Source organism: Helianthus annuus, chromosome 9 (assembly GCF_002127325.2).
Source record: "Helianthus annuus cultivar XRQ/B chromosome 9, HanXRQr2.0-SUNRISE, whole genome shotgun sequence".
NCBI classification, from domain to species: domain Eukaryota; kingdom Viridiplantae; phylum Streptophyta; class Magnoliopsida; order Asterales; family Asteraceae; genus Helianthus; species Helianthus annuus.
In genome coordinates, this window is record NC_035441.2 from 92,719,113 (window position 1) to 92,734,748 (window position 15,636).

A 15,636-nucleotide genomic window follows, 5' to 3' on the forward strand; every position below is an offset into this window, starting at 1 on the left:
CCACTGCTGAGGCTGAAGCTACTACCACGGAATTTCGGGACGAAATTACAGATCAACGGGGGGAGGATGTGACACCCCAGGAAAACCAGTGAACGATGCAACCTATCTAGCTTCCTCAGTGAGTACGTACCAAATTTCGGGACGAAATTTCTTTCAAGTTGGGGATAATGTGACAACTCGAACTTTTGACTTTCACTTTGTATTTAATGCACGTCGACTTTGACCGTTGACTTTGACTGTGTAATTATTGATTTGTTTGACTTGTAACTGTGCACATGTTATAATGAAACGCGTGTTGAATATGGCATGATATGTGTTAATAATATTACGTGAACCTGTTAGTGCACATTCGAGATAGCTAAGCCTTGTATACTTCGTGAATCAATCCGACGGAACAGGAGCATGATCCGTCAAACCAAACTCGACGAAACAGGGAAACCTGTTTCGCCAACCTCACCTCGACGAAACATGTGTTCCGCCGGCCCAAACTGTTTCGCCAAGGCCCAGTTCGGCCCAGTAAACCTTTACGCGTATAAGTTATACGGAAACCCCTCATTCGTCACAATTTAGCAAAACTGAAACCCTAGAAGCTTTCTTGCGCACGTCGGCAGCCTCTGTTATCCGAGAGTTCACCCGTTCCGTCCGTAGTAATCGTTTGATTCTCCGGTTAGTCATTACTAATGTTCATTGGTCTACGTATTGTTGATGAATATCATGTTAATCTGTGAATGCATGAATTGTATGAATTATTGTTAACCATTAGGATTGATTATGAATGTTATGATCTTGTTTCCGGTATGCAATGTGAAATATGGTGTTGATTAGGGTTCCTTGAGTCTTACGTATTGTCACCCATTTGCACCCGATTAAACTGATTAGAATGTACCCATATGATGGTTCTTTGAACCAACGGATCTAAACCAGGATTGATCGTATGAACACCAAATGATATCGTAGTGCACATGTCGGTTCGGTAACTGTTATGCATAGGGTACAGTTCACTAGTATGATGTTCAATTATTGGTTTTATGATTTGTATGATTGCTGATGACTGTATGATCTTCGTATGTCCATGACGGCAGTTAGGGTTTCTGTGTAGATATCTGTAACTGACATGATTGACGTAACTGACGGCTTGACGAATCAGAATGCTTAACGAATCTGAATGTTTGGCGAATTAGAATATTGACGAATGTGAATGCTTGACGAAACAGAACTCTTGACGAAACAGGACTTTTGTTTCGACAAGAGTAATCAACGAAATAGAACTTCCGATTCGCCAAGGATGTTAACGAAATGGAAATTTGTTTGGTCAAAGGGTAGTTGACGAAACACAATGTGTTTCGTCAACCTGTGTTTCGCCAACAAATGTGTTTCGCCAACTTGTGAACTTTTCACAGTAACCTGAGTTAATTGTGTTAAATGTTAACTGGACTATTTCAACTGCTGTTAAGTGTTATACAATACTTGTATGATTATGATTACGTACAACATGCTACTTGATGATCATTGTTGATGCTTATACGTGAACTGTACGAATGCAAACTGATTGTGTACATGCATACTCTAGGACGTGATTGATTTACTTTGAGCACATACTTAGCATACCGAGCAAACCAAGGTGAGTTCACACAGCCAAGGCATGGGATTCCCGGGTTGGGAATTGGGTTGGATTATTTGAAAAGGGTGATTACTCGTACTTACGCTATTGCTAGACTATAGACCATCGTCCTCAGGATAGTCAGGACACTTACGTAAAACCTACGTAAACTAGTATATACCATTGTCTCCCGGGTCGGGAGGACACTTACGTAAAACCTACGTAAACTAATACCTACTACTGTCTTCCAGGTCGGAAGGACACTTACGTAAAACCTACGTAAACCTCACGCGTACCACTGTCCTCGGGGAAGGGCACTCACGTAAATCCTACGTGACCTTGTACGTATTCCTGTTCTCGGATTTAGAAGAACACATGGTTGCAAATAGTCTAGTAAGTACCATAATGGGAAACCCCCATTAGTAAAGATAAACGTTGGAATCCCCCACTAGTAATATTTATATACAAGGCATTGGGAAACCCCCACCATTAGTACATACATGCATGGGAAGCCCCCAACTAGATGAACATACTCATTACTATTACGAACTTATTTTCTGTGAACTCGCTCAACTAGTTGTTGACTCTCTGCTGCATGCCTTGCAGGACCTTAGGTACTTATGGAGCTTGCACTGGAGAAGCGGGTCGTTGTGGGCAATGGATCATGAACACTATGTTTAACGTTTCGGATTTTTGAACTTATGATTTACTTTGGGTTACATACTTATGCTTCCGCTATTGATACTATGTTTGGTTTAGAACATCAATTGTATTGAATTGGGTTTTACGAACTATTTTATTTATATTATGCTATGTTCAATATGATTGATGGCTTGATCCTGGTCATGTCACGCCTCCAAGCGGTGGTACTCCGCGTGTGGGATTTTGGGGGTGTGACATTTACCAAACCGTACTACGCCCTTCCAAGGTGAGACTTTCAACAATACCATGTCTCCGACCTCGAAAGCTAATGGTTTACGTCGCTTGTCGGCTTAGCTCTTTTGTCTATGACGAGCCGCCTTGATACGGTCTGGTATTTGAATGATCTTGTCTGTGGTCTCTTGAACTAATTTTGGACCAATGAGTTGTTTATCCCCAATCTCTGCCCAACATAGTGGGGACTGACACTTTTGTCCATACAGAGCTTCGAACGGGGTGGCCCGAATGCTAGTGTGATAGCTAATATTGTATGAGAACTCCACTATGGGCAAGTGAGTATCCCAGTTTCCACCCAAGTCCATCATACAAGCACGTAACATGTCCTCCAAAGTTTGTATCGTTCGTTCACTTTGCGTCCGTTTGAGGGTGAAAGGCTGTACTAAGATTCAGTTGTGATCCAAAGGCCTTTTGAAATGATTGCCATATCCTTGACACGAACCGACCGTCTCAGTCCGATATAATAGAAACAAGCACTCCATGTCGTGCCACGACCTCTTTGAGGTATATTTCAGCCAGTTTCTTAGTGCTATCTTTCTCACTGATCGGTAGAAAATGCGCGGACTTTGTAAGTCGATCTACAATTACCCAAATCGTATCATGGTCTCTTGAAGTTCGGGGTAACTTAGTAATGAAGTCCATCGAAATTTGTTCCCATTTCCACATGGGAATTTCAGGTTGTTTCAATAAACCTGAAGGCTTTTGATATTCCGCCTTAACTGTAGGATCGAGAAACGACCAAAACGAGTCGATCAGAAGAGTTCTCGACCAAATCAAAGGCGGAATTCAATGACTTGATCTTCATTCTGCTTGTTTCGCACATAGAATCACATTAATTGTCTCTTGTATTGATTTGACAAAGATTACAGACTTGGAGACACTTCGGCACCGGAATCACACACGTTCCAAATGAACACAAGCTTGGGGTATATATAGCTGAGCCACTTCACATGAACTGACCATATACCACCTCACATGAACTGGCCATATGCCACTTCACATGATCTGGCCATAAGCCACTTCACATTAACTGATCAGTTCGTGTGAACTGACTTGTTCAGCTTCGTTCCCCGAATCTTTCGTTCTATACATCTTGGTCTATCAATTCTAGTACGTGACTCGATACAAGACGAAGTCAACAAACATATGCACCAACAAACTCCCCCTTGGATGTTGACGAGTCTTCGGTACACTGGTCTTCAGTCTTGATCAGGTCTTTTTGCTCTCCCTCCAAAATATTTGACACTGTAAGCAACCTTCCATCTCTTTCTTTTTCTCTTTCTCTTCCATAGCTGCAACCTAGCTTTCCAAATTCTTCTCTAGAATTGTAACCCGGCTCTTTGAACTTTCAGGAGCTATTTCAGGATTAGAATCTGGCTCTTATGCTTTCACAGGTTCAGAACGGTTCTTGGCTCTTTCACAGCTTCAGGAGCGTCACCTGGCTTTCCATAGCAACAGGATCAGGAACCAGGCTTTATCTTCTTCAGACTCCCCCTATCAACATGCTGGGATCGCAGTCTGGAATTTGTAGATTAGGATCGAAAACCTGGCATTAATCCTCAGGAATCGAAACCTAGCTTTTTCAGCCGTGCCTCTTGGCATACGGTTGGTGCCACTTGCCGCGTTTCCTGCACATTCTCTACCCAAAACATAAGTTTTTATTTATATCACTTTGAAAAAGTTATTGATAGAGAGCATTCATTCACTAAACATAATAGTTACATCAAGTTCAAATTAATGACCTTGATTAACTAATCATACAAGCATTCTTAAACACATTTCTCATTTAAACAAACTCCCCAACCCAATGTGGTTCATCATGTTTAGCACTCGGAATTTTGAAAATCAACTCTTCAACATTAGTTGTCGAAAATAAGATGAAGTAAAATCTTTTGGATTTTCAAAATTTTATGCTAAAACACACTTAAAATCTTTTTGGATTTACGGAAATAAACTATATACAAACATATTTTTGTGAGTATGTGTAAGAGGATCATATCAGATTTATGAGACAAATCAGCTACACCGTTGATCTAAACATTACCACTTAAAGCTTTTAAACAATTCACCTTAGATCATCGATATTGTGATCCACTTAAACTCCTCTAAGATGTTCGTAATGCTTACTGATACGATTAAGGTATATTTAGATAGCACTAAAGTCTTATGCGCCCCACGATCTTAGCATATCCCCTCATCATGCAATACACTGACTTACGTAATGCCTTTAAACTTTTATCAACTGTGATTTGTGTAAAAACAACGCAGAATGTTTAAACATTAACAATCAGGTCGATACTTTCGTATACGCAGAGAAAGTCCACTGTTTAAACAAAATAAGAAATAAAAAAACAATTTGAAGATGTTTAGGCTTTAACCACCAGGTCAATACTCCCGTATACGCAGAGGTGATCCAAAGCTTAAACGAAACACCAAAGAAAATAAAGCAGAATGTTTAGGCAATAACATCTAGTTTGATACTCACGTATACGCAGAGGATGTCCAATGCTTAAACAAAAATAAAGAAATAAAACAAGTTTAAGTCTTTGCAAAATGAAAACACAGAATCACAGTGACTTTTCAGCAAAATTGTGAAAGCTCACAAATTTAACCGGTTTTATGTCTTTCGACAATCAGCAATTACCAAGCAGGCACACAGTCAAGAAGGACAAAACTAAGTACTATGCGTTCGACTGTGTTTCCCACCAGACTTAGGCTTTTTGCTTTATGTTTGTATCATTTTCGCAAAACTACTAGTCTTAGCTGAGCCTATCGACACATCCCTAGTGAGACTGTTTAAACCTTTATAAAACTTTACATTTCTCTAGCGTGCACTGATAGTCCACTGATGTACTATCATTTCCTCTTTTTACACAAAACTCTTTTTGATTTTTCGATGTTTTTGGATTTAAAATTTTATCATGTTTTTGTATTTTTCAAATTTTCAAAATTTCTAAAATTTTCTACTCCCCCTAAAATCAAAATATGTTTCAATTTTGATTTTCTGGGAAAATTTGAAAACAAACTGTACAGAATAAACTGACACCCTGATGAGAATCACTTCAATTCTCCATCCACTTGGCATAAACAATCAGACCTCCCCCTGAAAACAAACTATTTTCCCATTATGATTTCAAAACACTTAAGTTTGTTTTAATCAAAATGGTTTTTTCGGAAAATTAGTTGATCTGTCATTTCACAAACATGGGGTTTCATCACATTGTTTTTCAACCACTTGTAAGTATAACAATTTTTGAATTTCTCAAGAAAGATGCCGATTCATGCTCCATGATTACCAACTTGGGAGCTCCGGCAAGTCAGGATTTTTATTTAAAAAGATCCATCCAAGCCTGACGGTCCTTGGGTTTGGCAATTTTTTGCTTTAACATTCCGTTTGACAATGATGGAAAATTTGCATCATCTATTGTCGAAACAGAATCATCACTTTTTACCTCAACTTTTGGCTCCTCTGATTTTGACGAATCAGATTCATTGCCCGAACGTGGCTCTTCTGACTTTGACGAGTCAGATTCATCGCCAAAACATGGCTCCTTTGCTTCCGAAGAAACAACTTCATCGCCAGTCTTTATTGGAACCCAATCCACACAGGATTTAGGTTTTCCAAATTTATCAACCTGTGACATGAACGACATTTCACAGTTCCTTTTATACTCAAAAACTTTGATAAGGATTTTATCTGGAAAATTAACTTTCTTTGATTTTTTATCAGTTTGATTAGTCAATTTTTCTTTCTTTATCCTCTCTTTTGTCCTCAGATTTGTATCTGATGAATTCGTTTTGCTTGACTGACCATTTTTGGTTGAGCAAATCGATTCATCAGAACTATTATTTGAATCACCAGTTGTACCCGAGGACAAAATCTTTCCAAGATACTCCCTTGCTTTCTTTCTTTTCATTCTCAGTCAATTTTTCTGCCCTTGTGACAACTTCATTTTCTGTTCTTTGGGCTTTTCATCAATTTTGACATTTTTCTTCACCATTTTCTGAGATTTAGCCCTAGATCTTCCCTTTGATCTCATTGGGCAATCTCTGGCAATATGTCCTCTGATTTGACAATTAAAACATCTTCTTGTCTCAACTCTCTGGCTTTGGCAGTTAACAACAATGTGTCCTATAAAACCACATTTGTAACACACTAATGTTATCGTACCATTCACCACTTTCATACCAAACATTTAGATCATAACATTATTTGGCCTTGTGGTAGTCATGACTTTTCTTCTTTCTATCTTCACAAGGATTTGCCTTTGAAGAATTTTCATTCCATCTTCTCCCATAAGCTTGATTTGACTTTTGAGCACTGTGGTCAAACCTGCACCACTTATTACCAACTTTTTGTGAGTTTAAATTTTCAAAATTTTGTGATTTTTTATTACGATTGGATAACTGAACTGATGATCTTTTATTGTTGTTTTGAAACTTTTTCGAATTTTTGTTTTGTTTTAGATCCACAATCTTCTTAAGAGGTTTTTGTGATGAACATTCACCTTTTTCAGTAGACTGTAAAACGGTTCCTTGAAATTTTTCTTTTAATTTCATAAATATTTTCTTTCTATCATTTTCATCATCAGTTTTATCATCACAATCTTCAATTATGACTTTATCATAATTTGTGACATCGTCACTTATTGGAATTTCCTTTTTATTTTCATTGACCGGTTTTGGACAAATATGATCTTGCATTAACGACGAGGTCACAAAACCGTTCAACTTCTTTTCTAGATCACAAATTTTATTTTACCATATTCAACTTCTTTTTCAAGTTGAATAATTTTCTCAAGATGAGAATTTATTGCTATTTGTTTTTCAATATTATTTTTACTAAAAACAGATTTTTCATTTTCTAAAAGTTTTATTTGATTTTTAAAATCTTTTTTACATTTTAATTTTTCATTTTCTAAAAACTTTATTTTATTTTGGAAATCTTTTTCGTTTTCTTTTAAAATTTTGTTTTCTAATGTCAAACTCTCCACATCTTTTAAGAGTTTTACATTATCTGATCTGGATTTATCACAAATTAAGCACATCTCAGGCATTTTATCAACATCAGCTTCCTTCTCCATCTTGATGGAATTTCTTTAACCTGTTCCTTTACTATTTGAACTTTTTCTTCAGGTTTGACTTCACCGTTCTGTGACAACTCAGTTGTCTCATCTTGTTTAGATTTTTCTTTATGAGCACTGTCAACCTGTTTCTTCTCAGATTTGACATTTTCTTTAACAATTTCTGCCTTATGATTCCTCTTTTTCGCAGCTTGTTTATTTTTGAGCTATTCCATTTTATCTGCAAAAAACATATTATATAAATCAGATGAAAATTCTCTTTTATAATATTCAAGTTTTTCAATTTCTTCACTGTCATCGTCACTCTCTTCATCTGATGAGTGATCAAAGATTGGAGCTTTTTCTGAAACACTTTCTGAAGCCTTTTCAGCTTTTTCTGAACCAACTTCTGAAGCCTTTTCAGCTTCTTCTAAAATAATTTCTGAAGCCTTTTCTATCAAAACTGGTTCTTTTGAAACTAGTTCTTCTGAAACTGGTTCTTCTTCGATCCTTATAGGACTATATTGTTCAGATTTATAATAAAAGTACGCTATCTCCTCTTCAGAATCCATGTTTCGATGTCAAATGTTCACAAAATAGACTTTTCAAATGAACTAAAGATTTCAAACGATCTGACTTGTCCACTTCATGCGGACTGGTTGAGTTTAGTATCAAACCACACGAACTGAAGTTCAAACTATCTGAGATCAACTCTCCAAACGATCTGGACTGATCTTTCACGCGAATTGATGAACTGATTCAGAATACACGAACTGATTGAATCTTCAAACGACCTGGTCACTTCGGGTGACCTGGATTCAAATTTCAAACGACCTGAGCTAATTTTTCACACGAACTGGATGATTCAAGCGGCCTGGATCAGTTTTTTCAAGCGAACTAGTTAAAATCCACCTTGTATGAACTGGAGGATGTCAAACCATATGACCTGGAAACGATCTGATGAAACTCGTGCTATCTGGACCACTTCGTGTGGTCTGGAACAATTCTATCACACGAACTGGATAATTTTCGATCGATCTAAACTGATTTCGAGCATTTTGGTACAGAATTCAACCAATATAGTCCAAGAAACAGTCAATTTGGTCCTTATTCTTGCAAATTGAACAACTTTGCACTTCGTATCGACCCGAAAACAACCTGTTCAAGAGATCTATGTCCAAAACTCCATGAATTCGTCAAATTTGATCAATTTTAGGTCGATTTTACCGTGTATTTTGTTAATCAATTGATTAAACTTAGTTTTACAAGTTTTGTGACAAATTCAGATCATATTAACCGATGAATCTCGGTTAATTTCGAAAAAAAATGTGAAAGAAAGGAGTAGAAATCAGAAATCTCGGTGAAAACAAGCTAAATGGTAAGAAATCCTCCTCCTGAGCTCTGATACCACTTGTAGGATCGAGAAATGACCAAAACGAGTCGATCAGAAGAGTTCTCAACCAAATCAAAGGCGGAATTCAATGACTTGATCTTCATTCTGCTTGTTTCGCACATAGAATCACATTAATTGTCTCTTGTATTGATTTGACAAAGATTACAGACTTGGAGACACTTCGGTAGCACTTCGGCACCGGAATCACACACGTTACAAATGAACACAAGCTTGGGGTATATATAGCTGAGCCACTTCACATGAACTGACCATATGCCACTTCACATGAACTGGCCATATGCCACTTCACATGAACTGGCCATAAGCCACTTCACATGAACTGATCAGTTCGTGTGAACTGACTTGTTCAGCTTCGTTTCCCGAATCTTTCGTTCTATACATCTAGGTCTATCAATTCTAGTACATGACTCGATACAAGACGAAGTCAACAAATATATGCACCAACATTAATCTTGGCGCATGTAAGGCATTTCCCGACATAAGTAGCAATATCGCCTTTAAGATTAGGCCACCAATAAAATTCCTTTAAGTCTTGGTACATCTTATCCGATCCCGGATGTATAGAGTACCTTGACATATGAGCCTCGTCCAAAATGATCGTTCGTAGGTCGCCAAAGAATGGTACCCAAATTCGTCCCATAAAATATAGTGTTCCATCCTCCTTTGGCACCAATTGTGCCTCCATTCCCCGTAAGGATTCGGCTTGTATATTTTCTTGTTTAAGTGCTTCTTGTTGAGCATCGTGAATCTGAGAGGTGAGATCTGTATAGTCATCTCTAAGGCCCGCACCCTTAGAGGTTTTGCACGTTCCTTGCGGCTCAAGGCGTCAGCCACGATGTTCGCCTTGCCTGGATGATACTTTATCTCATAGTCATAATCATTCAATAATTCTACCCATCGTCGTTGTTGCATATTCAAGTCCTTCTGACCAAATATATTTTGTAAACTCTTGTGATCTGTAAAGATTGTACAACGAGTACCATATAAGTAGTGACGCCAGATCTTCAACGCAAATACCACCGCACCTAGCTCAAGATCATGCGTGGTATAATTTTTCTAATGCACCTTTAATTGACGAGATGCGTACGCGATGACTTTGTCTCGTTGCATCAACACGCAACCATGACCTTGATGCGACGCATCACAATAAACCATGAAGTCATCGTTGCCATCGGGTAAAGATAAAATAGGCGCGTCACAAATTTTATCTTTTAGTAGTTGAAAAGTTGCCTCTTGTTTCCCGCCCCAATCCAATTTCTTGTCCTTTTGTGTTAGGGACATTAGCGGTTGAGCAACTTTTGAAAAGTTCTCTATGAATCGTCTATAATAGCCCGCTGATCCCAAAAATTGTCGCACTTCTGTAGGGGTCTTAGGCACTTCCCAATTCTTAATCACCTCAATCTTAGCAAGGCCGACATGAATTCCCTTTTCATTCACCACGTGACCTAGGAATTGTACCTCGTGAATCCAAAATTCGCACTTTGAAAATCTCGCATAAAGTTGTTCCTTTTTCAATAGCTCCAAAATAGCTCGCAAATGTTGCTCGTGTTCCTCCTTGGTTCGCGAGTATATTAGGATATCATCAATAAACACGATCACAAACTTGTCCAAATAAGGCTTACACACGCGGTTCATGAGGTCCATGAATATCGCCGGAGCATTTGTTAAGCCGAACGGCATAACAAGAAACTCGTAATGTCCGTAACAAGTTCTAAAAGCCGTCTTGGGGATACTTTCCTCTTGTATTCTTAACTGATGGTAACCCGATCTAAAATCGATCTTGGAGTAATCACTTGAACCTTGTAGTTGATCGAACAAATCGTCGATTCTCGGCAGAGGATATCGGTTCTTGATGGTCAGCTTGTTTAACTCCCTATAGTCAATGCACATACGAAAACTGCTATCTTTCTTTTTAACAAATAATACAAGAGCTCCCCAAGGTGAGAAACTCGGTCTGATGAATCCTTTATCTAGTAACTCTTGCAGCTGAGTAGATAACTCCTGCATTTCTGACGGAGCTAACCGATATGGCAATTTCGCCACTAGTTCTGCTCCTGGCACCAAATCAATCTGAAACTCCACTTGTCACTATGGAGGCAACCCAGGAAAGTCTTCTAGAAAGACTTCTGGAAATTCTTTCACAACGGGGATGTCTTCTAACTTTGGCTCCTTGGTTTCCTTGTCGACTACATGGGCGAGGAAAGCTATACAGCCTTTTCAGAGACACTTTTGCGCCTTTATACACGTGATGATTCGTAGGGGTGTCTCGTGCATCTCCCCATGAATTACGAGCCTTTCTTCTTTTGGCAGTGGGATGCGGATGGTTTTCTTATGACAAACCACTTCCGCTCGGTTGTCGAACAACTAATCCATTCGGACAACTACGTCAAAACTACCCAAACCAAGGGTAAAAGGTCGATAGAAAATTTTCGCTCCCCAAGCTCGAGTGTACAACCTGTAATAACCTCATCCGCTTCAACTAATTTTCTGTTCGCTAATTCTATAGAATATGGGATGTCTATAGAATTGGCGAACAGAAAATTCTGTAGTATATTCGCCAATTCTGTTTGCCAATTCTAGGCCAAGTATATTCTTAAATTCTGTAGATATAAAACTAAAGTCGGCGCCAGTATTAAATAGAACGGATGCAAAGTGTTGGTTTATAGGGAACGTACCCGTAACAACGTTCGGGTCCTGGCGTGCCTCGCCTGCTCCTATCGTAAAAACTCTCCCACGAGCTTGATTTTCCTTCGGGCAATCCTTCCTAAAATGCCCCATGTCTCTACAGTTGTAACATCCTTGCCCTTTTCCAGCTACATTTCCGTTTCCATTGCCGTTTCCATTTCCATTCCCATTCCTGTTTCCATTTCCATTTCCGTTGCCCTTTCTACCTTGATTGTTGTTACCATTGCCACGGTTTGTGTTTCCTCTTCCCTTTCCTACCCAGCATGTGTCCTTATTGTGACCTACCTTACCGCATTTATTACACTTTGCATTTATGCAATGGGCCACATAATGATACTTACACTTATCGCACTTTGGCAAGGTGCCTAAATAGCCATTACCACCAGTTTTGTTGGTTGCCGTGAAAGCCTTGCCGCCTATTGGTGGGTTTACTTCCCTTTGTTTATTAGCATTGGTGTAGTTGATGTGCGTTAGGTGCAATATAATTTAGGTGTATATTTTAAGCCCTTTTTACACTTTTTAGCCAAGTTTTAAATTTATAAACACGATATTCACTAACACTAAACACACATATGGGCAAGTGCACCCATCGTGGACGTAGTATAGTGTTGGTAAGATACCGAGGTCGTCCAAGGACACAAGAGCTTTTAGTACCGGTTTATCCTCAACGTCTAATCAAATCAAAATGTTAGAAAAAGATTTTTAAACTAGAAAAATAAAACTAACTAAAATGCTAAAAAAGAAAATAAAAGTAAAAACAGATAGACAAGATGAATCACTTGGATCCGACTCATGTGTAGTGTAACCTTTGATTATTTTCGCACTTTTGCACTTGTTTAAGAGATTATCTTAGTTAGTTTAGTAGGCCCCTCTTTTGAAGGCGACGTTACCCTCAACCCAGTAGTTTGAGTCAGCAAGGATATAATCCTAAAGGGTCGGATTATTGAAAGATAATTAATTAAGTTATTAATGCATAATGTGGTAGGCCCCTCTTTTGAAGGCGACGTTACCCTCGGCTAAGTAGTCTGAGTCAGCAAGGATACAGTCCTAAGTAGCCGGCTTAAAGTTTTAATATTAGTTTAACTTATGAGGGGGTCAAAGAGTGTGGACCCCCGCCATCCAATACCGTTGGGTATTGAAGGAGGTCCTACTAAATTTGACCCAGGTCCTTTGCAGGATCCATACACTAAACCGTTCCCTTAACCCCCGACCAGGTAGCCAACATACCTCCATATAGACCGTGGAGATATGAATGGTGAAAATCTTTTATTTTATATAGACAGTAAAATAATGCCAAGACACCACGGACAAACGATAAGGAAGAATCACCTTCAACATAAGAAACTAGTAATTAAAGTCATTAATAAAAAACCAATTAAAAAGTGCAAAAGATTAAAAATAAAAAGTATTACACTAAACACTTGTCTTCACCAAGTGATGTACGAGACTTAGGCAAACATGGCCTTTGATTGTCAAGAACTCTTACGATCAATCTTGGATCCCGAGACGACTCACACACTCTATGATGGACAATGGATGATGGTGGTGGATGATGGTATTGTGATGGTGGTGGGTGGTGGGTGAAGTGTGAGAGAGGTGGTGTGCCAAGGGATGAGTTGCAAGAGCTCCAAGCACTCCTATTTATAGGCTGAACAGAAGCCTGGGCACGGCCCCGTGTCCATCCGACACTCTCTCTTCATTAATTGCAATTCGCAATTTCATTGAATGCGTCTGCAACAGTTGACCACGCCCCCGTGTCCGCTGAGCACGGCCCCGTGGTGGGCAGTAGAAGCTTCTATCACTTTGTCTTTTCTGCTGACACTTGGGCACGCCCCCGTGCTCACTGAGCACGGGGCGTGTTCAGTCTTCTGCCTTCTTGTTTTACTTTGGGAAGATGCTGTCGGGAGGTCGGGCATGCCACGTTTGTTCCTTTTCTTGTATTTATGTTAGATTTAGCTATCTTTTTACTTCTTTTGTTCATTTGAGCTCATTTAATCCTGAAAATACAAAAGGAAGACAAAAGCACACTTTTTCCAACATTAGTACTAAAAAAGGGTTAGTTTTATGCCACAATTGATGTAATTTATATGTTGCATTTTGTGCACATCAAATACCCCCACACTTGAATCTTTGCTTGTCCTCAAGCAAAACTCTTTATAATGTGGCTTTTTCACTCCCAAATGGAATGGGTAGAAGAGAAGGTTTTTGGACTTGTCATAGAGTGTCGGGATTTCCAAGATTCTTTATGTAAGTTTTATTTTTATTTATTTACAATCCTATTCGTCATGATTTATTAAAAACGTTTCATAAGATAAATTACTTATTAGGGCATCACATGCCTTTTTAAAATTTCATTTATATACAAGTTCACATACCTCACGGGGGATCACTCAACACTCGGCCGACGGTGTATTTTTAGTGAATCGCTCGAGAGCGGCATAGAACTTACTCCTACCATAGGCTTGCCAAGCAATCAATCCTCTTCCTTTTTAACTATATACCTTTGTAAATATCAAGAGGACTTTTTGGGTGAAGGGTTAGGCTTGGGCTAAAGGTGGGTGGTTGGGTTAGTGGTTAGTAAAAGGGCGAAAAGCGTAAAAAGCATCGGGTTTTTTTTTTTTTTTTGAAAAGTCATAAGAAAAACCGAGCTTTGTTACTAAAAGAAAGGGTTAAAATAAAAAGGTTTAGGTGGGTAAAAAGGGTGATGATTTTGGGTTAAGAAATGAAAAGGTTTAGGCTCAAAGGGGTTAACTAGGGAGATTTTTGGGTAGGTGGTAAAAAAATAAAAAATAATGGTGTAGAAAGAAAAAAGGGTTGGTCCTAATGCCTCCATAATTTACTTACTCCGGTTTAAGTTGGTAAGGACCGGGAATGCATTGTCGTGGCAAGTTCTAGAGTCATATGAACCAAGCGGCTATTCACACAAGAAACGAAAAATGAGCATTTAGTGTAAAGATATGTATTTGTATGCTCAATAAAGGCTCAAAACTCACTTTTGTGGGAATGGGTTTTTATGTGATCAAGTATATATAATCAAATTTTAACTAAGCTTGTTATGCCGTTTCATAATTTTGTTACGTTGGTTCTTTTTATCACGACGCTATTGGTTATAAACTTGTAAAAATATAACCTTGTTAGAACTTGAAATTCCCAACTTAAACTTAGACAGGTAAAAAATTTTTTTTTTTTTTTTGAAAAAATTTGGGGTGATTAGCGGTTCCAATAGAGTTTTGTGTAAGGCTTGTTAATTAGAACTTGCAAGATTCAAAGTTTTAGCATCCCCCCCCCCACACTTAAATTACACATTGTCCTCAATGTGTCCCAAAAATAAGTTTTTAGGTTGATTGAATGTGTAAAAGGGTGTTAAAAGCAAAATTTTATGTTACTGGCACTCTAGACACGACCCCGTGGTGACCGAGCACGACCCCATGTTCAGGTGCCAGTGATAAAATTTAATAAAGAGGAACAGAAGCCTGGACACGGGGGCATGTTCAGTGAACACGGCCCGTGTCCAGTTACTTGAACTGGGCAATTGCTGCAGATTATGCACCACGGGCCGTGTTGGGCGGACACGGCCCGTGCTGAACTTGCTGTAATGAGGAAATTTTTGTCGGATGGCCCTGTTTTCGTGCATGGGGTGATGTTTCTCGTTTCCCTAGTTATCCTTGACCATCCCGAGCATGTTTTATTCTAAAAATTAATCTAAGCTAAACTAAGGATAGTTCCGCGGAATGCCTCCGTGGTGCGACACGTTTATAAGGGTCCTTGGCTAGACCCAAAGTGAGGTCATATATTTTCCGAGCGGGATGTTTTGCATTCCATGTTGCACCGTCGGAGAGCATAATCCAAACTTGAATCAATGACCTTCATGTAATTGACCGGGTCATCGTCCTCTACTCTCTTTCCAACTCCAAACTTCACTTCCTTATCCCCAAACT